This window comes from Carlito syrichta, unplaced genomic scaffold (genome assembly GCF_000164805.1).
Source record: "Carlito syrichta isolate Samal-C Ts95f unplaced genomic scaffold, Tarsius_syrichta-2.0.1 Scaffold303355, whole genome shotgun sequence".
Taxonomy (NCBI): domain Eukaryota; kingdom Metazoa; phylum Chordata; class Mammalia; order Primates; family Tarsiidae; genus Carlito; species Carlito syrichta.
In genome coordinates this window covers 262227-288194 of record NW_007247451.1, presented here as the reverse complement: position 1 = coordinate 288194, position 25968 = coordinate 262227, and positions in this window count along the sequence as shown.

Below are 25968 nucleotides of genomic sequence, written 5' to 3'. Positions count from 1 at the left end.
TGGGATATAAATTAGTACAATCATTATAGTAAGTGGTATTGAAAAACTAAATTATCAGAAAACTAAAATTAGAACTAATAAACCCATTGCCAGGTATAAAACAAAAGAAAAAAATCAATACCTTAATACATTTTTCCTTCCCTTTTTATTGCAGTATTATTCACAATAGCCAAGATATAGAATCAATCAAAGTGCTCATGAGTAGATATATGAATTTTAAAATGTGATGTGTGTGTACATATACACACAGTATGGAATAATATTTGGTCATAAAAAAAATCTTCTCATTTGCAGCAGCATGGGTAGAACTGGAGGATATAGTTGAGTGAAATTAACCAGATATAGAAATACAACTAATCACATGTTTACACTTATATGTGAGAGCTAAATAAATGTTAAGCTAATGAAAATGAAGGGTAGAATGGTAGCTACCAAAATGTGGGAGAGGCAGGGGATCATGAGGGTCAAAGGGAATTTGATTAATTAGGAAAAAATACAGTTAGATAGAAAGAAAAGTACAGTTGGATAGAAGAAATATTCAAAGCACAGTGGAGTAACTGTAGTTAATATGAAATTATTGTATAGTTCAAAACAGCTAGAAAAGAAAGTTTGAAATGTTCTAACCACAAATAAATGGTAAATTTTTGAGGTAATGGGTATTTCAACTACTCTGATTTTATTATTGCACATTGTTTGCAGAAACATGTTCAATCATTATATAATACTTTTTAAAAAGTCACTTACGGTATGCAAAACTAGATTTGTTGTTATTTTTTTTTTAACAACACAAACCAGGTGCCCTTCAGCTTAATGACATTCATATAACCAAGTTGTTAGTCAAACTTCAGTAAAGATTTGAAAGATAGAGATGCCAATGTTTATAGGGAAAGAAAGATGATAGAATGAAAAGAGAAGAAACAAGGATGAGTGGAGACAAGAAAACACTAACAGATATTTAATATGTGAGAAGATTGAAACGAATTTCAAATGGGAATGTTAGACATCAAGGAGAATTAAAAGCCACAGGTGGCACATAGCAAAGAAGAGTACCAAGAAAGTAACCATTATAAAGGAACTGGGGAGTAACAGGTTATAAGAAAATTTGTCAAGAGTTTTCAGAAATCTATCCAAAAATAAAATTAAAATAACAATGTAAATATCATGGAAGAAATAGGGACAATAGCAACATTTACTGAAAAAATTTATATTTAATTATATCAGAGTGCAGATAATAATCCACACATGCACTAACATTTGCACACAAAAGGAATGAGGACATTCTTTTATTAAGTGTGTACTACAAAAAAAGCACCCAAAAGGTGTGAATTAAATAAATGAAAATAGATTTTAAAATTAACAGTGTTGCTGTTTAGTTTTTAACAACAGTGACTTTGGATGTTATTTAGGCTTTTATTATTCAATATGTTTACCTTAATAAGTTCTATGAATGTTACTAAATGTTTACTGTCAATTATCTTTATTCTGTACTCTCGTTGCATAAAGCAAACATTGAATTAGGAAATACTGAACCACTGCATCTAAAGCAAGTATAGGATTCTGGTTTCAGGTTCCACTTTTCACAGTATTTTTTTCCACTGATTACTATATACGATTTATTGTGCTTAAGTATATATTTTAACTTATGCTTGAGTAAAGCTTATCTAAAACCCTTTAAGAGAAGGGACATGAGTTATTAATTTTCAGAAAATGAGGTCTAAATCAAATTATCTGAGTATTTTTCAGATAAAATTTCCACATAAGAACTTTTAAATTACCAAAATTTCATAGATATACTATTAATAAAATGTATAGACACAAATGATCTGTCATCAAAGAATATAACTAGAATGCAAATGAAAGAGGTACTAGTGGAGGACATTGAACTACAAGTGAAGATGGCAAACTTCAGGTCAAATATTACATAATGAAAAAGATCATGTGAAATTTTTGTGTTGGAGTTAAGGAAGACAAACTGAACTTAGAAGACAGAAGTACAAGAAATAGATGAAACAATAACTAGGAACAGGATAAAGTATATTATTGGGACTTGTCCTTTTTCTGATAATTCTTATCTGAAAAAAGAAGAAAAAACAATTAATTGATAATGAAAACAATATAGTAGGAGAAAGAGAACAGAAATTTGAAACCCTTTTATAGTTTACTCTATGGATCAAAGGGACCCAAATTTTGGACAATTTGATCCACATATTTCAAAAGGTTATTTCACCAAACATAGGGAATATTGTTTTACATGCTTCTACCTCTAGATGCAAAATTAACCAAATGGGAAATGACATTATGAAAGAAGTTAGGGGGCTTCCTGTGAGATAAACAATGACAATCATTTGTCTTTCTTTGCCCCTTCTCTTTTCAGAATAAAATGCAAAGAAGCATGCATACAGGAGAGGTACTTAAAAGGTGATGAAGAAGCAGGTAGTAAAACCACTCATCTGTGCATAAGTCTATCAGTAGTATGTGTTTTATGAAATACATATTTAAGAAATATATCCCTCAGTGACATTCCTTCTGAAAACAAAACTGTAACTGAAAAATAGCATTAGAAATAAATAATGTTGAGCATTTTAATCATCATAGAAAGGCAAATCAAACCACAATGAGATATAATCTGACCCTAGTTAAAATAGCTTTTACCCCAAAAATATTCAGTAACAAATGCTGGTAAGGATGTGGAGAAAGAGGAACCCTCATACATTGTTGGTGGAAATATAAATTAGTACAGGCCCTATGGAGAACTATATCAAAAATTTTTATAAAGCTTAAAATAGAACTGCTAAATGATCCAGCAATCCCCTAACTGTGTATATAAACAAAAGAAAGGAATCAGTATATCAAAGAGATCGTTTCATTTCCAAGTTTATTGCAGCACCATTCACAATGGGCAAGCTATGGAATCAACCTAAGTGTTCATTAGTGAATTTATGGCTAAAGAAAATGTAGTATGTATATACAGTGGAATAGTATTCACCCCAAAAAGAATGGATTCTTGTTGTCAGCAACAATATGAAAGAATATGGAGGATATCATGTTAAGTGAAATAAGCCAGGCACAGGAACACAAATGCTGCATGTTCCCACTCATATGTGGGAGCTTAAAAAGACAAATTAAACTCATGAAGAGAGTGAGTAGAATGATGGTTACCAGAGTTTGGGGAGGGTAGCTGGATGGAGGATAATGAGAAAATGGTTAATGGATATAAAAATACAGATTGAATGAATAAGATCTAGTATATAGTAGTTTAATAGGTTGATAATAGTTAACAATTTATGGTATACTTCTAAATAGCTAACAGGAGTTGGAAGGAAAGTGGTGTTGGAGCTGGTTGAACTGTGCAAAACTCTATATGAGTGAGTGTAAGGATGAATTTATTTGTAAGTGGGTGTGTGGGTGTGTGAGTGTCTGACTAAATGGGGACTTGAAAGCAAGTGGCCTGGGTTCTCCTGGTGAGGCAGCTGATGCTGTGGTTGCTCTGCACTTACCACAGCACTTCCTGGAGGGCAGAAATGAATGTCATTTAAAAAAAAATCAACAGAGCTCTCCTGAGGAAGAAATTGATGGGAGCAACTTCCATGTAGTGCCAGACTCTACCCTATTACCTCAATGCCAGGCTGGACACTGGAAGTGAGGACTGCAGAAGGAGTGCAGTCAGGGAGCCAGAGTCTTGGTCCCATTGGAGTAGAGGAAACAGGCATTCTACCATCATCCTGAAACCTGGCTAGGAAAGTTCACTGGTGTGCCTACCAATGAGCAACAAGCATGAATCCCTGTGACTGTTGAGTAAACTACACGTTACTTTGGTGTTGATCATGACCTCAGAGGAAATATCCTGAAAGCACAAACTTTGGAGGGACAAGATGAGTGCAGAGTCTCAGGTACTACACCCCCTTCCCTGATCCAGCCATGGGACAAAGGGTGCAACCAGAAAAGGATGAGGAAGACCAATCCAGAGTAGGGCACTGCTCCCTACTTTCCACTTACTCAGCTCTCAAAACTACAAGAGACAGCACAGCTTCCCAACCCCAGCCCTGTTTCAAAATAGAACTGATTAGGAAGCCATTTACATGCAAGTATAAGGAGCTGAGTGAACAGCAACACTGAAAGTTTCTATCACTGCCACTGAATAAAGTAATTAAATAGAAAGGAAAGATGAAAGAACTTGTAGTAGAGATTTTGACCATAAAACCCTCCGTCCAGGAAACAAAGAACAAGTTGACAAGCACGGAAAGCAGAATTAACCAAGCAGAGGAAAGAATCTTAGAGCTTCAAGACTGAAATGTAGAATTAACCCAATCTGCTAAAAACATGCGAAAAATTTTTGAAAACAGGAGCAAAGCCTCCAAGAGATGTGTGATTATAGGTTGAATTAGCACATGACTGGTATTCCTGAAGCAGATAGGGAAACAGAATACCTTGGAACATGTATTCCATGAGTTCATCCAAGATAATTTTCCCACCTCAGCAGAGATGTGACTATCCAAACACAAGAGATTCAGAAAACCCACACAAGACATAAAATGAGAAGACCAACCCCTAGACACACAGTAATTTGTCTACACAAAGTATGTGTAAAAGAAAAAATCCTAAAGACAGTGAAAGAAAAATGTCAGACTACCTATGTGGGAAGACCAATCAGAATAGTGACAGACTTGTCAGCAAAAAAACTACAAGCTAGAAGAGACTGGAGTCCAATTTTCAAAGTTCTAATAGAAAACAATTCCAACCAAGAAGCTCCCCCCAGGTAAGCTCAGCTTCATCAGCAATAGAGAATTAAAATCCTTCCCAGACATCCAATTTCTAAGACATTATGCTGCTTCCAGACCAGCTCTACAGAAGACAATTAAGAAGGTAGTAAGCACAGAAGAAAAATAAATGACCATGTACTTTGCAAGAGTACAAGAAAACACAGAGTCAACAGAGGATGCAATGCACCTGAAAAATTGAAAACACATACATGTCAACACGGAAGTTGAAAGAAAAAAATAAAACCTTTATAAGAGCCTCATGAGAGGGATGAACTCTCATATTTCAATTGAAGAAATTGGAGTCCTAAATAGACCAATAACAACCCAGGAAATCAATTCCATTATTCCATTATAAGAAACATATCCACAAAAAAAAAAAAGCCTTGGGTCAGACAGCTTTCCAGCTGAATTCTACAAAACATACAAAGAGAAAGTGATACCAATTCTACCAAAAGTATTCCAGGTAACCGAGAAACATGTTAAAAAACTAACATTACACTGATACCCAAACCAGACAAAGACACTACATAGAAAGATAATCACAAAGCAATCTCCTTGATGGGTAGAGATGCAAACATTCTTAACAATATTCTAGCAAATTAGATCCAAATACACATCTCAAGAAACATCCACCATTACCAAATAGACTTCATTCCTCAGATGCAGGGCTGGTTCAACACCCACAAGGCCATACATGCAATTCAATATATCAAGAATTATAAAAACAAATGTCACCTGATTATATTATATGCAAAAAAAGTTTTTAACAAACTCTAGCATCCCTTCTGAATAAAAACCCTTGAGCAACTACACACAGAAAGAACATTCCTCAAAATAGTACGAATTATCTACAAGAAATCAACAGTCAACATGGCTTAATGGACATGAATACACACAAGAGAAGGCATATGAATAGTCAACAGATACGTGAAAAAATTAGCCTCACTAATCATCAAAGAAATGCTAATTAAAGCCACACGGATATACTACACACAATACTACAAGAGATGGATTGCCGGTAGTGGGACACTACAAGAGGATGGAGGCAGAGGCATATAACACCACTAAGAGGACCATATCTTAAATCATGGGAAGTGGGGACCAATTGGAGTCCAAATTTCACCTATGTTTAGACTACTTATGGGCCAATACTGACATGTACCTCACATCTTTATAATTAAACAGTTAAAAAATAAAATAGCTAAGGGTGGAACTGGCAGTTTCCTAAAACAAAGAAACAACAAATGTTTCTATTGATTAATTCCTAATTATCCTGATTTAATCATTACACATTGTATGTCTATACCAAAACCTCACATGTACTCCAAAAATATGCACAACTATTATGTATGCATAAGAATTAAAATAAAAAAGATTTTTAAAAAACGAAAAAGAGAAATGAAGAATATGAAACATTTATTATACTAAGAGTTTGGTAAAAAAATACTTAAATGTCTTATGATGCTTCTTTTTATTCACATAAAGTTTCAAAATTGACATGTATTACTAATTACTGAAATCTTTAAGAAAAGGTAAAACAATTATATTTTACAAGGTATATTATTGTGTCAACAAAACGCAAACAGAAGAAATTTACTACATTTGGAAAATAAGGTGTGTGTGTGTGTGTGTGTGTGTGTCTGTGTGTGTGTCTGTGTATGTATGAACATTTGAGCAATCTAATTAAAGACATGGGATGCCACCTGAACTTTTACAGTCTTTGACAAAATAATGGTGTGAGAAATTTTTTTTCTCTATGATTCCAATTATAGTGAAATCTTATGAAGATTTGGTATAGTATCTATGCATAGTATTCTCTGTGACACTTTGAATAAATGACAGAGTAAAGTTTAATTTTTTGAGATTATATATGTGTGTTTGTGTGTGTATATATCTATATCTATAAATCTATATATGAAGGGAGAAACTTCATGCAGCATGTTTGGTGTCTTTTCTCATTGCATAAGGTTTGAGGATGTATCAATTATAATGGTCCCTTAAACTTGGAACTTGACAAAGGTCCTAAATAAGTGAACATTTTTTGAAAAAAAATATAGGAAGCAATACATATGCCATTCAGCCGAATGCCAATCATCTTAGAAAATTCAGAATAAAACTAGGAAAGTATCTGTAACATAGAAAAAGCTGATATTGCAAAGAACAGGTATGGAACACATAAAAAAGTTTGAAAGAATGGAAGTTAGGGGAACAGAAATGGAAAGAATTTAGTATGAAAAATTCATATCCAAAAAATTAGAATGGAAACAGTACATATTCAGGAGATATGAGTAAATACACGTACATATACAACCATGACTTCTAGCACATTCAAGAACATGCCAACAGTAACGTAAAATTATGTTTTGTCAAGAGAATAAGGTTCAGAAATAAAAAGAGAAAATTAATTAATTTAAAGAATTGAGGACACATTTTTTAACTACTTGTTCTGGTGAGTACCTTTTGAACATGATCTTGATTCTTTGTGTCACTATTTAGGCTTTCATTATTCAGTCTGTCAGTTTAATTAAGTCCTTTGGGTAATATTAAATACAAAAAAATCAATTATTTGTGGAAGTTTTGCTGTACAAAGTACTCAAAAACATTGAATGACAGACAGTTGAAAAATGCTTCTAGAGGAAATGCAGGACTAGGTTTTTAGGTGGCTCCAGTAACATTTTTGACAATTGATGAATACAGAACATTATTTATGTCACTTTCTTTTTTAACTTGTGTCTAAATAAATCATGAGTTAATTAAAATGAAAGGCAAAAAATAAAGTATCAAACATAAATGGGGAGTTTCTAAGTTAAATGACCTGAGCATATCATTCACAGAAGTAACGATGAAGGAATTTCAAAATGTAGTGACATGTAATTAATAAAGTTTACTTGACAGAGAAAATCTCTCTATATCAATCAAAATGGCAATGAAATTTTTAATGAATTTAATAGTGAGAGAACTGAATAGTAAACAAACATGGTAAGCTTCATTTGAAAAACCTATTGTGATGAGACATAATTATGTGAAAATGTCTGTCTATTGGATTGAGGACATTGATCATTGCATCTGACAACAAGGTTCAAGAATTGAATCCACAGAGTTTAAAGGCCATCTCACCAATGAAAGAAAATGTGTTTTACTTCCATCCACTTCTTAGTGAAAAAAGGAACTAAGCTTAGAACTGAAACAGTGAGAGATATAGAAGAGGACTTTCTCTTGAATAAACTACATCAACCAGTGATTTTTGCATTGGGCTTCCAATCATTTTCTAAATAAATTGCAAACATACACCCATAAAAAGAGGTACTTACGAAAGGATGAGGGGAGGTCAGGAAGATGGTGGCCAAGCCAGTCAGACTATGCAAGTCCTGGTGTGAGTGACTGAGTGTATGGAAAATTTTGTGTACACGCTGGTGAGTGAGTGGGCATGCAAGTGGTTGAATGAGTGAGGGCTAGGGAGCTAGTGGCCAGGGTTCTGCTGAGGCAGCAGCTGGTGCTGCAGCTGCTGGGCTTGAACCCTAGTGATATCCAGGGTGCAGAAGCCAAGAACCATTTCTTTAATCAACAAAACCATTCCTGGGAAAAAATCTGGGAGGGACTAAGTAGGGATTCCTGAGTAAGTGGATAGGGCCCTGGAGAAACAGCTGGTGATGCAGCTTGTCTTCTTGATCCCTGTCTCTTCCCAGGTTGCAGAAGCTAAGTGCCATTTTTTTTAATGGAAAAGAGTTTTCCTGTGAAGAAGTGGAGGGGAGAAACTGCCACCCAGGCTCTGCCTCACCACTGCAATAGGAGAGACTGCCATCTCCAGGTTTTGCCTCAGCACTTCAGCACCTGACCAGGCACTGATAGCAGAGTCTGTTAGGGAGACCAGAGGCAGATTCCCACCAAAATGGAAAAGAGAGGCACTCTACCACCATCTTGAAGTTGGGGCAGGAAAGTGCTCTGACTTCTTCACCTTGGAGAAACAGACCTAAACTCTGTGACTGTGTGACTGGCAGATCAACTACTCAGGGGTTGGTCATGACCCAGAGGGAATATCCTGAAAGCACAAACTTCAGAAGGACCTGATGACTGCTGAGTCCCAGGTGTCCCACCCCGATCTAGTCATGGGGCAAAGGGTGTGGCCAGAAAAGGACAAGAAAGAACTCCAAAGAGATCAGTGGTGAGTCCAGGGCTGACCCAAACACTCTCCTCCTGAGCAATCCTCTGAACATAAAACCCACAGTGCTGAGCCACAACTGAGAGGGACAAAACCAGGTGGAGCCTGGATGTTAGTCACAATAGAAGAACTCCATTCCAGGATAGGCTGGATGGGGTACCTCCCACAAGTACATAACTGGGGAAGAGGCAAACCTGCACCTCACCCCCAGAGATCTCACTGACCGTACAAGAGTGGGAAGGGAGGGCTGCAGTTTCACTCACCTCCACTGCTCCTCCTGTGGGGAAGAGAGGGAAAGAGGTGGAAACGCTGCAGGAGAGACCAGAATAGAGAAACAATTACAGAGCCTGCCACAATATGGCAGGTGTTGTTTTTTATTATTAATGTACATTTATTTTTAATTTTTTAAATGTTTTGCCTGTTTGTTTGATAGTCCATCTGTTTTAAAAATATTTTTCCTTTGTGCATAAATGTATATGTGAGGGCTTCATCTATATCACCTTATTTTTTTCTTTTCTTTTTTTTTTTTTCTTCTTTTGTCTGTTGTTTCATGTTTATGTGTGTATGTGAATAAATGAGTGTTCATCTTTCAATTTTGTTGTTGCTGTTAGTTCATTTTTGCTATTTTGTTCTTTTGTATTTATATTTGTATTTTTATCGACTAAGGTGTGTCAATATATGTGTGAGGGTTCAATCTGTATTCCTTTTTTTCTGGTCTGTTTTTCTTTTTCAGTCACTTTGTGCATGGCATTTGTATGCGAGTGTTCAGTTTTCTTGTCTTTTTAAATTTTTCCTTGACTTTTGTTTTGTTTCACATTGTTGTTATTGCAGTTGGTTTTAGGGTGTGGGTATGTCTGTGTGTATGTTCAATTGTTTCTTGCATTGGTTTCTGCTTTGTATCATCATATAGAGTGGTGGTGGGGGGGGAGTGGGTCTCAGGGAAACATACCTCAATCAATGAGCATTGTAATTTGAAAGTAATTTCTCAATCCTAGTGCTCCATCACCTACCTTATTCAACTTTCAAAAACTACAAGAGACAGCAAGTCTTCCAACCCACAGTGCTATTTCAAAATAGAACAAAACCAGAGCCCAAATAAGGGAGGAATAGAGAGCTGAGCAAACATAAGAAAAGAAAGCCTCTCACACTGACACTGAATAACAGAACTAAAGAGGACAACAAGAGATCTGTCACAAATTAGGAAAAACCAAAGGAAGACCACAGGCAATTTCAAACAAAGAGAAAACTCCTGAAAAAAATCAGAACTTGGACCCCAAACAATGAAAGTCATCAACGACTGACCCCAGAATATGACAGGGATTGCAAAAAAAAAAAAAAAAAAAAAATGGAAAGAGTGAATAAGTCTCAAGAAAAATAAGATGCAACACTGAGAGAACTTGTAACAGAGATTTTGGCAATAAAAAAATTTCATCCAGGAATAAATAACAAGATGAAAAGCATGGAAAGCAGAATTAATCTAACTGAGGAAAGAATATCAGAACTTGAAGACCAGAACATGGAATTCACCCAATCTGTAAAAAACACAGAAAGAAGACCCAGAAAGAAAGAACAAAGCCTACAAGAGATGTGCAATTATATCAAGAAGCTCAACCTACACCTGATTGAAATCCCAGATGAAGAAAGGGAAACAGAGAACAACTTGCAGGAAGTATTCCAGGAGGTAATCCAAGAAAACCTTCCCCATCTAACCAGAAATGTGACTAGCCAAGCATAAGAGATATAGAGAAGCCCCCCCACAAGATATCAAATGAGAATACCAACCCCTAGACACATACAATTTGTCTACACTAAGTAGACACAAAATAAAAAAATCCTAAAGGCAGCAAGAGAAAGGTCAGACTACCTACCAGGGAAAGTCAATCAAAATAGCAGCAGACCTATTGGCAGAAAAACTACAAGCAAGAAGGGACTGGAGTCCAATATTTTAAGTCCTCAAAGATAAACAATTTCAACCGAGAATTTTCTATCAAGCAAACCTCCATTTCATCAGTGACAGAGAATTAAAATCCTTTCCAGGCATCCAATCTCTAAGAGATTATGAAGCTTACAGATCAGCTTTACAGGAGACACTTAAAAAGCTTTACAGGAGACACAGAAGAAAGAAAGAAAAAAAAGGAATGACCACACACTTCCCAAGAGAACAGCAGAGCACAGAATTAACAGATTATGGTGCAAAAAGAAACTTAAAAACACACACATGCATCAACTCCAAAGCCAAAAGAAAACGAGCAAATAGAGAAAAAACTTTGTAAGAACCTCATGACAGGGATAAACAACACATTTCAATAATCAGCCTGAATGTGAATGGACTTAATGCACCACTGAAAAAACACAGAATGGCAAACTGGATAAGAAACCAAGGCCCAATTATTTGCTGCATGTAGGAGACGCATCTCACTAAAAGGGACTCACACAGACTCAAAGTTAAAGGATGGAAAATGAGTTTCCAGGAAAATGAATCACAAATGAAGACAGGAGTTGCTATCTTAATATCAGACAATACAACCTTAATCTATCAAAAATTTAAAAATATACAAAAGGACATTACATAAAAATAAAAGGTTCAATCCATCAACAAAAAATATTCATCCTAAACATACACGCACCCAATGCAGGAGCACCAGCATTTATAAAGAGACCATTAAGTAAACTAAAAAGAGATATTGACTCTAACACTATTATAGCAGGTAACTTGAATAATCTACTAAAAGCCCTAAATAGATCATCGAGGCCAAAAATTAACAAGGAGATTCAGAACCTAAACTTGACTCTCGACCCAGTGGACTTAATGGATACCTACAGATAATTCCACCAAACAACCACAGAATATACATTCTATTAATCACCACATGGAACATACTCCAAGATTGATCACATCCTTGGCCATAAATCAAGCATAAACAAATTCTGTAAGGTTGAAATCTTGCCATGCATACTCTCAGACCACAGTGGATTAAAAATAAATATCAACACCAAGAAAATTTCCCCAAAACCCACAAAGGCATGGACAGTAGCAGCATGACGCTGAACAACTACTGGGTCAATACTGAAATCAAAGCAGAAATGGAAAGATTTCTGGAAACAAATGAAAATGAAGAAACATCTTACCAAAACCTCTTGGTGCCATGAAATCAGTTCTAAGAGGAAAATTTTCATCTATATGAGCACACATCAAGAAAATGGAAAGATTACAATTGGAGAACCTAACAAATCACCTAACAGAACTGGAAAGAGAAGACCACCAAAAGTCCAATTTTAGTAGAAGAATCCAAATCACCAAAATAAGAGTCCAAACATGCTGAAAGGAAAAATACAAATAGCCCCACTAAAAAGTGGGCAGCCTGGCTCCGTGGCTCAGCCTATAATCCCGCACCTTTGGGAGGCTGAGGTAAGTGGATTGCCTAAGCCCGCGGGTTCGAGACCTGCCTGGGCAGCGAGATCTCATCTCTACATTAAATCAAAAAATCAGCCGGGCGTGGTAGCGCACGCCTGTAGTTCCGGCTACTTGGAAGGCTGAGGCAGAAGGATAGCCGGAGCCCAGCAAGTCAAGGCTGCGGTGGCCAGAAGCGGCCACTGCACTCCAGTCTGGGCAACAGAGTGAGACTCCAACTCAAAAACAAAACAAAACAAAACAAAAGAAAAAACCAGTAACACTCAACTGTCAAATCTCTATCTGTAACAGTAGTCATGTGAAGTCTTTGGCATACATTGAAGATATATATTGCTAAATTATATCATTGATGTGAAAAATAAAATTTAAAACATCATTTGAAATGCAAGAAATGAACTTTTTAGTGATTGTATTAAGTGTGCTATGTTTAAGATGCTTTAGTATCGTCTCTGGAAACTAATAAACTTCTCATGTTCTCATAAAAATTAAAATTGAGCGGTGTAGACAATGACTATTTCTTTAGACATAACTTGTAATATTCTTTTAATAATTAAGCTTCAGTGAAATATCAAGTAGATAGTAAAAGAACCTAAACTATTAAGTAACAGACTTCCTCAGTTTGGATTTTTTTAAGTATGCATAGAATGAAAACCACATGCTTTTTGCCACTGAGCACTTTGTTTCACCAAATTCTTAGTGAATCTGTGACAAGACTCTGTAAGAAGAAGTAAATATTCCAATGGAATGGGTGATTGGGAGTGAAAAACAAAGGGAAAGTATGGATTGCAGGGAATCTAAATGCAAAGAACTGTGAGTCAGAGGATGGAATGTGAAAAAAGACAAGAAATATTACAGTCACCAAGAAGGGATCATTTTAAGGATTTGAGAATATTTACCATCTGACTTATCAGGTTTTTCTGAAAAATAAAATGGAAAAATTAATATTAATGTCATGAAAAAGCAACTAGCAGAACATTCATTTTTTTTAAGTTTTCATTTTCAAAATAAAACCCTTCAGAAGGCAGATAAACACACAAACACACACACACAAAATCAGTGGCCAAGAGCTAACTTTTCTAGAATATCCTCTATGAAATGTAATGAAACATAGAAGTATTGAATTTACTGAGGTGCTGGAGAAGGTAGTTACCTTTAAAAACTTTCCTGACCTGTTTTGTCATTCCATAGGCTACTAATATTCAGTTTGTTAGCTTTGGTTTGTTCTCTGGCTGGTAATAACTCTATACTGTCACTTCTATTATTCCAACAGTCCTGTTGTATTAAGTCTTCACAAATACCAAGTTAACAAAAACTGAAAAACTGTGCCTCAAGGAAATACTGTATTTTTGAGTGTCTACATTCAAACATTTTTTCCACCAATTACTAGACAATTTTACTGGTTTTGAGTGTAATGTAAGCCATGCTGAAGTGAAGTTTATTTTATCTAAGTCACATGAAAGGAAGAGACACAAGGTATTACTTTGCAGAGAAGGAGGTTCTAAATCAAATGACCAGAGTCTTTCTTGAAAATAAACTTCCAAATCTAAAACTCAAAATTGCAAAATTCACCAATATCTTAATTGATAAAACTTCCTTGCTCTAATGATTTTATCTTCATTGAACTTACCTTAAAGGCAAATGAAAGACATATGATGTGGGATATTTAGTTACAAGTGAAGATATGCTCTACATGTGTGAATAATAAAATAAGCAGAAAATATTTTATGAAAATATGGGTCTTTTGAGACATATGTACAACAAGTAGACAAACAATAATTAGGTACAGAATAAAATACATTATTGAGACTTGCCTTTATATTCTTTCTCCTTGTCTGAAAAATAAAAGAAATAATGAACCAGTTTATTCACAACGAAGGTAGATGATCAGGAAGAAGGAAGGACTAAAATTTGCAACGGATTATATTTTACTGGTGGTTCAAATTGACCCACATATCTGGGAATTGAAACAGTTATGTTTCCTAAGGATATCTCAGTAATGGAAAGGAATATTGTTTTTAACACCCTCCCTCTACTCACAGATTGTTGCAAAAGGAATTATGGTAGGAAACAAGGCCAGGAGATGAGATAGAATATACATTTCTATAGGATACTTAATAGCAGTTATTGGTCCTTTTGTCTCTTCTCTTTTTTTAATAGAATAAAATGCAAGTATGTAGATATTTATGAGACATTTAGTTAAAATTCTTAAGTAAGCACACAGTAAAAGCATCATGGGAGATAGTACTCACATAATGTCTTTGACATATTTTGAAGAGATAAAACAGGAAATTACATTCTCTTTGCAAACGTATCTAACAAAAATATCATTTGAAAAGGATGATGTAGCCGGGCTCGGTGGCTCAGCCTGTAATCCCGCTCTTTGGGAGGCTGAGGTGAGTGGATTGCCTGAGCCTGCAGGTTCGAGACACACGTGGGCAACTTGGCAAGACCTCATCTCTATAATAAATCAAAAATTAGCTGGGCATGGTAGAGCATGCCTATAGTTCCAGCTACTCGGAAGGCTGAGGCGGAAGGATCACTGGAGCCCAGCAGGTTGAGGCTGCGGAGGCCAGGAGCGGCCACTGCACTCCAGTCGAGGTGACAGAATGAGACTCCAACTCAAAAAATAAAATAAAATAAATTTAAAAAAAGAAAAGGATGATGTTAGGCATTAATGATTATAAAGGGTTTTATGAAAAATATTGTAGGAATATTGTAGGATACTATCTTATTTAATTCACAGAAAATTTCAAATTTGGGACATAGAGTAGCAATAAATGTTTTAACAAATATTAATTATCTCTATAGTATTTAAAAATAATTGTATTTTCCAAATTTAATAATTGTGTTAAAATGCCCCCCCAAATATTTATTTATTTATTTTGAGTTAGAGTCTCACTCTTGTCACCCAGGCTGCAGTGACACACTCATGACCTCCGCAGTCTTGATGGAGTTTAAGTGATCTTTCCGTCTCAGCCTTCCAAGTAGCTGGAACTACAGATGCATGCCATCATGCCCAGCTAGTTTTTGTGATTTACTGTAGAGACGGGGGTCTCATCAACTTGCCCAGACAGGTCTCGAACCCCCGGGCTCAGGCAATTCTCTTGCCTCGGACTCCCAAAGTGCTGTGATTACAGGAAAGACATACATTCAGAAAAACTTATTTATCATTTCTATAACTGGGAACATTTGGTAAATATGATCAAGGACACTGGAACAGAATGAGTCTCAACCTCTCAATTCACTGAAAATGACATCTGTATTTACACACTATATTTCAAGACAATGGTGGGACACATTTCATGCAGCATGTTTGATGTCTTTTTTATTTCATAAGCTTTGGAGAAGTATCAGTTGTAATCAGCCCTTGAACTCAAAATTCATGGCAAGTCCTAGTTTGAAAGCAAACTTCCAAATCCAAAATTCAAAATTCCAAAACTTTTCAATGTCCTTTTGAGAAAATGTATTTGCTCTAAATAAATACTTGCATGTGTAGTCATACTCATATTAAGCCTTTGACATGTTTTTAGGAGCTATATCAGGAAATGATATTACCTTTAAAAATAGATGTTTAGTAAAGATATCATTTAGAAAGTATGATGTTGAAGTTTCCATGATTATACACAGGTTTATAAAAAGTATTTTAGGAATATTTAGGACAATAACTTCTCCTTTTATTCACAGAAAATTTCAAAATTTGAATATATATTAACAATGAACTTTTTAAAAATATTAATTCTATAGCATATAAAAAGAATCACACTTTAAGAATTTAATAATGCTGTCCTTAAAAATACAAAAAAAAATATTTTTACTATTGGAAGAAAGGCATAAAGTCTGAAAAAGATTTTAATACTTTTTTTTTTTTTTGAGTTGGAGTCTCACTCTGTCGCCCAAACTGGAGTACAGTGGCCACTCCCGGCCACCGCAGCTTCGACCTGCTGGGCTCTGGCCATCCTTCCTCCTCAGCCTTTCAAGTATCCGGAATTACAGGCATGCGCTACCACGCCCCGCTGATTTTTTGATTTATTGTAGAGATAGGTCTCGCTGCCCAGGCAGGTCTCGAACCCGCAGGCTCAGGCAATCCACTCACCTCAGACTCCCAAAGGTGTGGGATTACAGGCTGAGCCACCGAGCCCGGCTTGATTTTAAGACTTTTATACCTGGGAACATTTGACAAATATGATTAAGGTCAATGGGAAAATGATCCAAAATCTCACAATTGACCAAAGAATGACATTTATACAGTGTCTAGACAATGGAGGGAGAAATTTATTTCAGCATGTGTGGTGTCTTTTCTTATTTCATATGTTTTGGGGAACTATCAATTGTAATGGTCCCTTGAACTTGGAACATAACAGAGGTCCTAAATTAATGAACATTTTTTCGAAAAGATAGAATAGGCTACATGTGACATTCAGTCTAATACTCTTATCTCAGGAAATTCAGAATGAACCTAGAAAACTATCTGGAACACAGAAGATGATTTTACAGAAAATAATAGGTATGAACCACAAAAAATATAAAGAATGAAAGGTAGGAAAATGGAAGTGGAGATAATTTAGTATGAAAAAAGTCCATATCCAAAATATAAGGCTAGAAACAGTAGATGTCCAGAGGATATCTAATAGATGCTCAAGAAAGGAGAAGCCAATAGTTAGCATACATACTAAAAGCAGGGAATGGTACAGACATCAAGAAAACAGACATATAGAAGTTATGGGAATAAATATTTTTCAGAGAAATTTTACCAACTATTTACACAAGATAATCTGGAAACATAGAGTGGAAAGACTATTATAAGTGTTGTGAAACCAAACAGTAAGCAAATTTCTATTTTCTAAGAATATGAATGTTATGTGAAGCCTATCAGAATGCAGATATGAGTAAATAGACATATGTACTCATGGTTTCTAGCACACTCATGCACATACCAACAGTGGCTTATACCAGTGTTTGGGCAAGAGAATAATGCTCAGAAATGAAAAGAGGGAAATTGATTTACAGAAGAGAGGAAAAAGCTTAGAAATACTTGTCCTGATGATTGCCTTTTGAACATGGCCTTGATTCATTTCCACACTATTAGGCTTTTGTTATTCAGTTTGCCAGTTTTAATAAGTCCTTTGAGTGGTATTAAATACATATTATTAACTATTTGTGGAAGTCATATTGTATAAAATACTCCCAAACATTGAATGAGATAATGCTGAAACAATGCTTCTAGAGGAAATGCAGGATTAGATTATTGGTTGACTCTGGTGACAACATTTTAAACAAATGATGAATATATAACCCTGCTTATGTCACTTTCTATTTTAGCTTATGTCTAAATAAATCATGAGCTAATTCAAATGAAAAGCAGGGAAATAAAGTATAAAATGGCAAGAGGGAGTTTCTAAATTAAATTATCTAAACAAGTCATTCACAGAAGTAACATATCAAGCAGTTGAAAATGTCAATAATGTAGGGGTACATAATTCACAAAAAATTTACATGACAGAGAAAATCTCTCTATATCAATTGAATTGGCAAGACAATTTTTTTTTTTTTAGTTAGTCTCACTCTGTCACCCAGACTGGCTCATGGCTCCCTTAGTGTCAACCGGCTGGACTCAGGCAATCCTTCCACCTCAGCCTTCCAAGTAGCTGGAACTATAGGCACATGCTACCATACCTGGCTAACTTTTTTTTATTTATTGTAGAGACAAGACAAGGTCTTGTCAAGTTGCCCAGGCTGTTCTCAAATCTGTGGGCCCAGGCAATCTCCTCACCTCAACCTACCAAAGTGCTGGGATTACAGGCTTGAACCACCATGCCCAGCCTAAGAAAAATTTTTAATAAAAGTTATAGTCAGAAAATTAAATAGCAAATGAACATAGTAAGATTAATTTGGAAATCCTAAAATGATGAGATAAACTTATATGAAATTGTCTGTATGTTGGAGTTGAGGACATTGAGTATTGTAGCTGACAAGAAAGATTCAAGAATTGGAGCCATGATATGCAAAGATCATCTCACCAATGAGAGATTTTTTTTTTTACTTCTATAGACCCATTGGTGCAAAAAGAACTAAACATTTTTTTCTCCAGAACTTTATTCTTGGCAACAATCTTATGAAACCTACTACACACATTAAATACATTTATTTGCAAGTTCATGCCTGTGATCTTAGCACTTTGGGAGGCCCAGGAGAGGGGATTACTTGAGCCTAGGTAATCCTGGTCAGTCTAGACAACATAGCAAGATCAGGTTTATAAAAAATGTTAAAAAAAAAAAAGTCAGGTGTGGTTTCATGCACCTGCAGTCCCAGCTACTCAGGAGGATGAGGCAGAAATGTTGCCTGAGTCCAGGAGGTGGAGGGTGACGGGGGTCATAATTGTACCACTACATTCTATCCTGGATGACAGAGTGAGACCCCACCTCAAATTATATATATATGTATGTGTGTGTGTGTGTGTGTGTGTGTGTGTGTGTGTGTGTGTGTGTGTGTTTCCAAATTCTTTTTTAAACAAAATTGTAATTGCAACTCTAATTAGACAGAAAAAAAAAGTGGGCAAAAGACATGAATAGACACTTGTCAAAAGAAGAAATAGGGGCAGTCAACAGACACATTAAAAAGTGCTAGGCTCATCCATTATCAGAGAAATGCAAAACAAAACCACATTGAGTTACTACCTAATCCCAGTAAGAATGGCCATCATTAATAAAACAAACAACAACAGATGCTGGTGAGGATGCAGAGAAAAAGGCATACTTCTAAACTGCTGGTGAGAATGCAAACTAGTGCTACCTCTTTGGAAGACAGTGTGACAATTTCTGAAAGAACTAGACATTGACCTTCCATATGACCCAGCAATTCCCCCATTAGGAATATAACCAGAGGAAATAAAATCATTCTACAAAAAAGATACCTGCACACATATGTTTGTGATGTCCATTGAAGTTGACTGGATTTAAAAAAATGTGTTACACATACACAATGAAATATTATGCAACCATTTAGAAGGACAAACATTTTAACTTTGCAGCAACTTGGATGGATTTAGAGTCAATCATACTCAGTGATTTATCACAGAAACAAAAAACAGTATACCATATGTTCTCAGTCATAAGTGGATGTTGAACAATTATCATAATATTGTAAGAAAGGTATTGACAATAGTGGGAAAGTATCAGGGGAGGGGGAGGGATTGACATTTGAGGTAAACTGCTGGGGAAGGGAGGATCACACCTCATCAACAAGGTTACCTGCATAATCAACATTTGTATACCTAACCCTGTATTATACTCCACATCTTTAAAATAAAATAAATAAATAAATAAATACAAGGATGTGGAAGCCAAGTATCATCATTTATTTCTTCTGAACTCTATTCCTAGCAGTAATCTTATGAAGCCTGCTACATACATTAAATAATTATATTTCCAGGCCAGGTGTAGTAGCTCATAGCTATGATTTTTGCAGTTTGAGAGGTCTAGGGGAGATGATTACTTGAGTCTAGCAGTTTCTGGTCAGCCTAGGCAACATAACAAGATCTCATCTATACAAATGAAAAAAAATTGGTAAGGCATGATGTTGCACACCTGCAGTCCCAGCTACTCAGAAGGATGAGGTTAAGGGACAGGATGTTGAGGCTGGGGGAAGCTGTGACTATGCCCCTGCATTTTAGCCTGGACAACAGATATATTTATATATACTTATATATTTATATGTGTATTTCCAAATTCCATTTTTTAAACAAATTTACAATTGCAAATGTCATTAGAAAAGTAAAGTGTTCTCCAGCTTCATCCATGTTGCTGCAAAGGCCATGATTTCATTCTTTTTATGGCTGTGTAGTATTCTATGGTGTGTGTGTGTGTGTATATATATATTTATATATATATATAACATTTTATTATCCATTGATTGGTTGATGGGCATTTAGGTTGATCTTATATTTTTGCAATTGTGAATTGTGCTGCGATGAACATGCAGAAACAGGAACCAAATACTACATGTTCTCACTCATAGGTGGGAGTTCAATGGTCACAAAGATGAAAAATAATAGATACGGGGAACATCAATAAGGGGTAAGGGAGGGGAGGGCTAGGGTTCAGAAACTGCTTACAGGGCACAATTTTCACTATCTGAGGAAGAGTCCACCTGAGACCCAATCCCCACCGCTGTACAATATGTCCGTGTAACAAACATACATGTGTCTCCCCTGAATAATATTTTTAAAAATTGAAAAGAAGAAAAATAAAGTGTTTAACTTTTATTGATTATATTAATGTTGCAAGTAGCAGTCATTTGGTAACATCTTAGAACAAATGTTTTGCATGTCATTCTCATTAAAAAAATTCTCAAATCAGAGATATATAATATCATTGACTTCTATTTAAGATATAAAAATCCTTCTAAAACATGAAAGAAATTTCAGGTTGACAAAATGATAGCTGTGGCAATAAAACATGAAAAAAGCTTACTCAGTTTGGAAAGAAAAAATAGGCAGGAATAATCATATGTCCTTTGGCTTCCATGGGAAAACTTAGGTAATATTTTCAACAATATCAAAGGTAGTTGGAGAATGAATGTGAAGTTCACATTTCAGCAATAAATAACATCAGAATTTACATACTTTCTGAAAGGACAATGCCTGAAAGAAATTTACTCAGCAAAATGCCGTCTTCTATTACTCTTAAGGTTTAGAGTTATCAAGCACATAGTAATGGGTACTTAAAGAGAAAATACATGACAGAGGCCCAGTAGTTAGATGTTTTTTGAAATATAACTACTATTAAAACCACATATCTAGCAACCTGAATGGAAATGTCAAAAATGCAATAGTACATAATTAATAAAATTACCAACATTCCAGTAAAACTATGGCAAGTTTCTCACCAACTATGAACTAATTGGTAACTATTAATGAAACTATGATAAGAATAGTGACAGATATTCCATATTTGTAAATTTTCCAGAAATATTTATGAAAAGGGAACCATGTACCTATCAGCCTAGTGCTCTTCATCTCACCTCTGACAAATCTCTGGAAACAGATGGAGTCAGTGCTTATGTTAAAATAATGATATAGACTTAAAAAGAATAAAAACTATGGAAAGCAGGGAACTTAATTGGATAAAACTTAATATGGACAAAGTGCAAAACCAATAAGTTGAAGTGAGAACATTAAAGATCCAGGAGAATGGAAAGAAAAAACTTCATATAGATAAAAGACTTGGAAACGTTAACACACTAAGAAAGCAATAATTGTAAAGGATTGTGAAAATAATGGATTTTTAAAAAATGAACTGATTTTTTGGAAGTCTTCCTGAGAACAAAATGGAAAGATCAGTGTAAGTATTATGGGAAACAAACAGGAATAAAATTCAAATTTTTTGAAACATTATTTTTAATTTTAATTGAACCAGGTGTCAAAATGTTAGTGGTGTCAACAAAAATGTGAAAGAAAGAAAAAAACTTACTATGGTTGGAAAGAAAAACCAGCCAGGAATAATCTTGTATCATATTTGTATCTATGGAAACACTTGGGGAATATGTTCAAAGGTAGATGCAGAATGTCAGATAAACACATACACATATAACACATTGTACACACACACACACACACACACACACACACACACACACACACACACACACAAACACCATACACTGAAAGTTCACTATGTCTAGAGAGGAAAAATAGATTAAAAGGATGAATTTACCAAACTGTAAAAAAAATTAGAAAATTAGTTCTGAGGTTACCGTTTAATAATATTCTTCATCCCCTTAAATGTGACTTAGGCTTTTATTTTTTGGTCTTTGAATTTTAATACGTTATTTGGTTCATTCCAAATATATATAGTCAATTCTTTTTATTGCCATATGTACGTTGCAAAAAGAGGTCATGAAAGTCCAATTAGAGAATACTTAACGACTGTTTCTAGAAAAAACATAGGGATAGGTTGGTAGGTTGCACAATTCACAAAAATTTTATCAACCTATGAATACCTGACCTTTTTAAATGTGAGTTTTCATTATAATTCATCCATAAATATAATTCATCTTAAGTAAATTTTATGAAGGAAGAGAAATTAAGTATTAAATAGCACTGAAGAGATTCTCTATCAAATGATGTGAACATATGTTTGATGTAACTTACATAACACATACTTTGAAAGTGTCCAAATTATTCAGCTATATGCTCAATAAAATTTACTGGTCAAAAAGGGTTTATTTACATTGATTGAAACAATGAATAAAATAAAGATGCACTAAGGATGGAATTTGAATAACAAATAAAAGTTTCAGTTAGAAAAACAAGGAAACGAGAAATGAAAAAAATTTTTAAAATCTGAAGAATAGAAGGAAGAATCAGCTCATTTAAAGTGAAGGCATAGACGGGCTCGGTGGCTCAGCCTGTAATACCGCACCTTTGGGAGGCTGAGGTGAGTGGATTGCCTGAGCCCGCGGGTTTGAGACCCACCTGGGCAACGAGACCTCATCTCTGCAATAAATCAAAAAATCAGCCGGGCGTGGTAGCGTGTGCCTGTAATTCCGGCTACTCGGAAGGCTGGGGCGGAAGGATCGCCGGAGCCCAGCAGGTCGAGGCTGCGGTGGCCGGGAGTGGCCACTGCACTCCAGTCTGGGTGACCGAGTGAGACTCCAACTCAAAAAAATAAATAAATAAATAAAGTGAAGGCATAATGTCAGGAAGGTTGTTGTAAATAAATCACACAAAGGGAAGGAAAATGAAGTAACAGATAAGACAGAAGTAGGTTCTCAAATGATCTGAGACTTCTTGAGGAAAACTTGAGCATCAAAACTTTAAAAATACCAACATTTCAAAAATATATTTATTAATAAGTTAATTGTTGTCATTTGTTGCAACAAAAGTACAAGCAAGAGAGGTAATAATGGGGCAACGAGAAAAATAAGAATTAAAAAAATCATGTAAAAATAAGTGTATGTTGGAGTTGAGCAAGAAAATCTCAGCCTGTAATCCCGCGCCTTTGGGAGGCTGAAGTGAGTGGATTGCCTGAGCCCGGGGGTTCGAGACCCTCCTGGGCAGGCAAGACCTCATCTCTACAATAAATCAAAAGAATTAGCCGGGTATGGGAGCGTGCGCCTGTAGTTCCAGCTACTTGGAAGGCTGAGGTGGAAGGATCTCCAGAGCCCAGCAGGTCAACCGCTCCCAGTGCGGTGACCGGGAGCGGCCACTGCACTCTATCCTGGGCGACAGTGAGACTCCAACTTCAAGAAACAGATGAAACAATGACTAGGTACAGGTTGATTACATTATTGTGATATACCTTTCTTATGAACAATCTTATCCAAAATAAAAATAAAGAACCAATTCATTAAATATGAAGGAACAATGTCAATAATAAGGAGAACAAAAATCTGTAAACCTTTATATTTATTTCCGATTAAATTGAGCAGTATTTCTAAGAATTTGAAGAGTATGATTCCCATGGGCAGTTCAGCAATTAGAGGCAATAAAGCATTGTTGCTGTACTTCCAAGCACTATTGAATGAAAAGAGAATTAAGATAGGAAATCACACCACAAGAGAACATAGAATAAGAATTTATATATATTGGTTATTGTCCTTCTTTTCTTTTATCCTCTTCTTTGTTTTAGAATAAAAAGTATGAAGAAGTTACTTAAAATTTAATGAAGCAAACAAAAAAGGACCCATTTGTCCAAAATTTTATTTATCTTTAGCAGTGATTATGTAAAATTTTTGATATAAATTGAAGATAAAATCCAAAATTGCATTCCATCTCTAAACAAAAATATACTTGAAAAATATTATTTGAAAATGAAGATTTAAAAGTTTTTATAAGTATTTTAGACCTTTATGCAAAAATATTTTGGAAATATTCTAGGATGATAGGTTCTCATATCAAACACTGAAATGTTAAATATTGGGGAACATATTTTCAATATCCTTTTCGGAAGAAATAAAATCTTCTACAACATTTTAAAAGATTACATTTTGCAAAGTCAATAATAACATTAAGAAATATGCCAAAATGAAAAGTTACTGAGGTAAAAAAGTAAAGGTAGAAAATAATATTTAAATCTTAGTGTACCTGAAAACATTTGGTAAATGTGATAAGGACAGTGAACAAGAGAGCCTCAGACTCAAAATTAGCCAAAGATTGACATTTGAGTTTATATAGTCTTTTCGGTACAATGGGGTGAGAAACTGTATTCAACATGTTTTGAGTCTTCTCTTATTTCATAAGGTTTGGGAAAATATTCATTGTATAGTAAAAACTCTTAAACCTGTTATATGACAGATGATCTAAGTTTATGGATGCTTGGGAGAACTATATACAGACCAGAAACCGTGCCTATCAGCCTAATTCTGCTCATCTCACAAAATATATAATAAAACTAAGTCAAGTCTCTGGGGAAAGAGAAGAAGTCAATGTCACCAGGGGAGAGAATGTATGAAAAGAAAAACACGAGAAACAGTGAAAACCAGGATAACATAATGAAGACAACTGACTGCAGGAAGAATAAATATCCAAAATCTTCATAGAAAAAAGAAGAAATCCAGGAGAAAATTGACTAAACAGATGACATGAAGATAAAAAAGACAGGACATTTTAAAGACATTGAGAAGTTGCCATTTAAAGAGATTGAAAATAAGTGTTATCTAGGAAAATTTAATAAAGCTTTTGTACCAGATCACCTGAAAAACGAATTGGGGAGATCGTTGTATATGTTATACAAAGCTAACACTATAAATCATCAATTTATTGTGAAATTTGAATGCAATATTAAATGTACTGAAAGATAATTGAATACATCCAGACAAGCAGTTACTCGTGAAGACAAAAACATACCTGCACTGATAATCCCTAAAAGTTATTTGTCAAAAGATTGTAATTCAAATAAAAAAGAGAAATTAGTAATTTAATTAATTCAGAATAATCTTTAATGATAATAATTTGATGGTTATGTTTTCTAAAAGTTTGAATTCATTTTGATATTATTTGGGAATTTATTATTTAGATTATTATCTTTTTTAGTGCTTTTTATTTTTTTTTTAGTTATAAAGATGTAGGGTACAATACAGGGTTAGGTAACATAAACATTGATTATGCAGGTACCCTTGTTGATGAGATATGCCCTTCTCTCCCCTAGAGGTTTCTCTCAACAGCCAATCTCACCCCGCTCTCCTGAGTTTCCCACTACTGCCAATCACTTTCTTATAGCATCATAATTGTTCAAGGAACACTTATTAGTGAGAACATATGGTACTTTGCTCTTTGTTTCTGTGATAGATCACTGGGTATGATTGACTCTGAATTCATCCAAGTTGCTGCAAAGTTCATATGTTTGTCCTTCTTTATGGCTCCATAATATTCTATTGTGTATATGTTCCACATTTTAAAAATTCAGTTCAGTTTCAATGGGCAACATGTTTGGATCCATGTTTTTGCTATTGTGAATAGAGCTGCAACAAACATATGTGTACGGGTTTCATTTTTGTAAAATGATTTAAGTTCCTCCAGGTATATTCCCAACAAAGGAATTGCTGGGTCATATGGAATTTCTAGTTCTTTCAAAACCACCGCACTGTCTTCCAAAGAGATTGCACTAGTTTGCATTCCCACCAGCAGTGTAGAAGTGTTC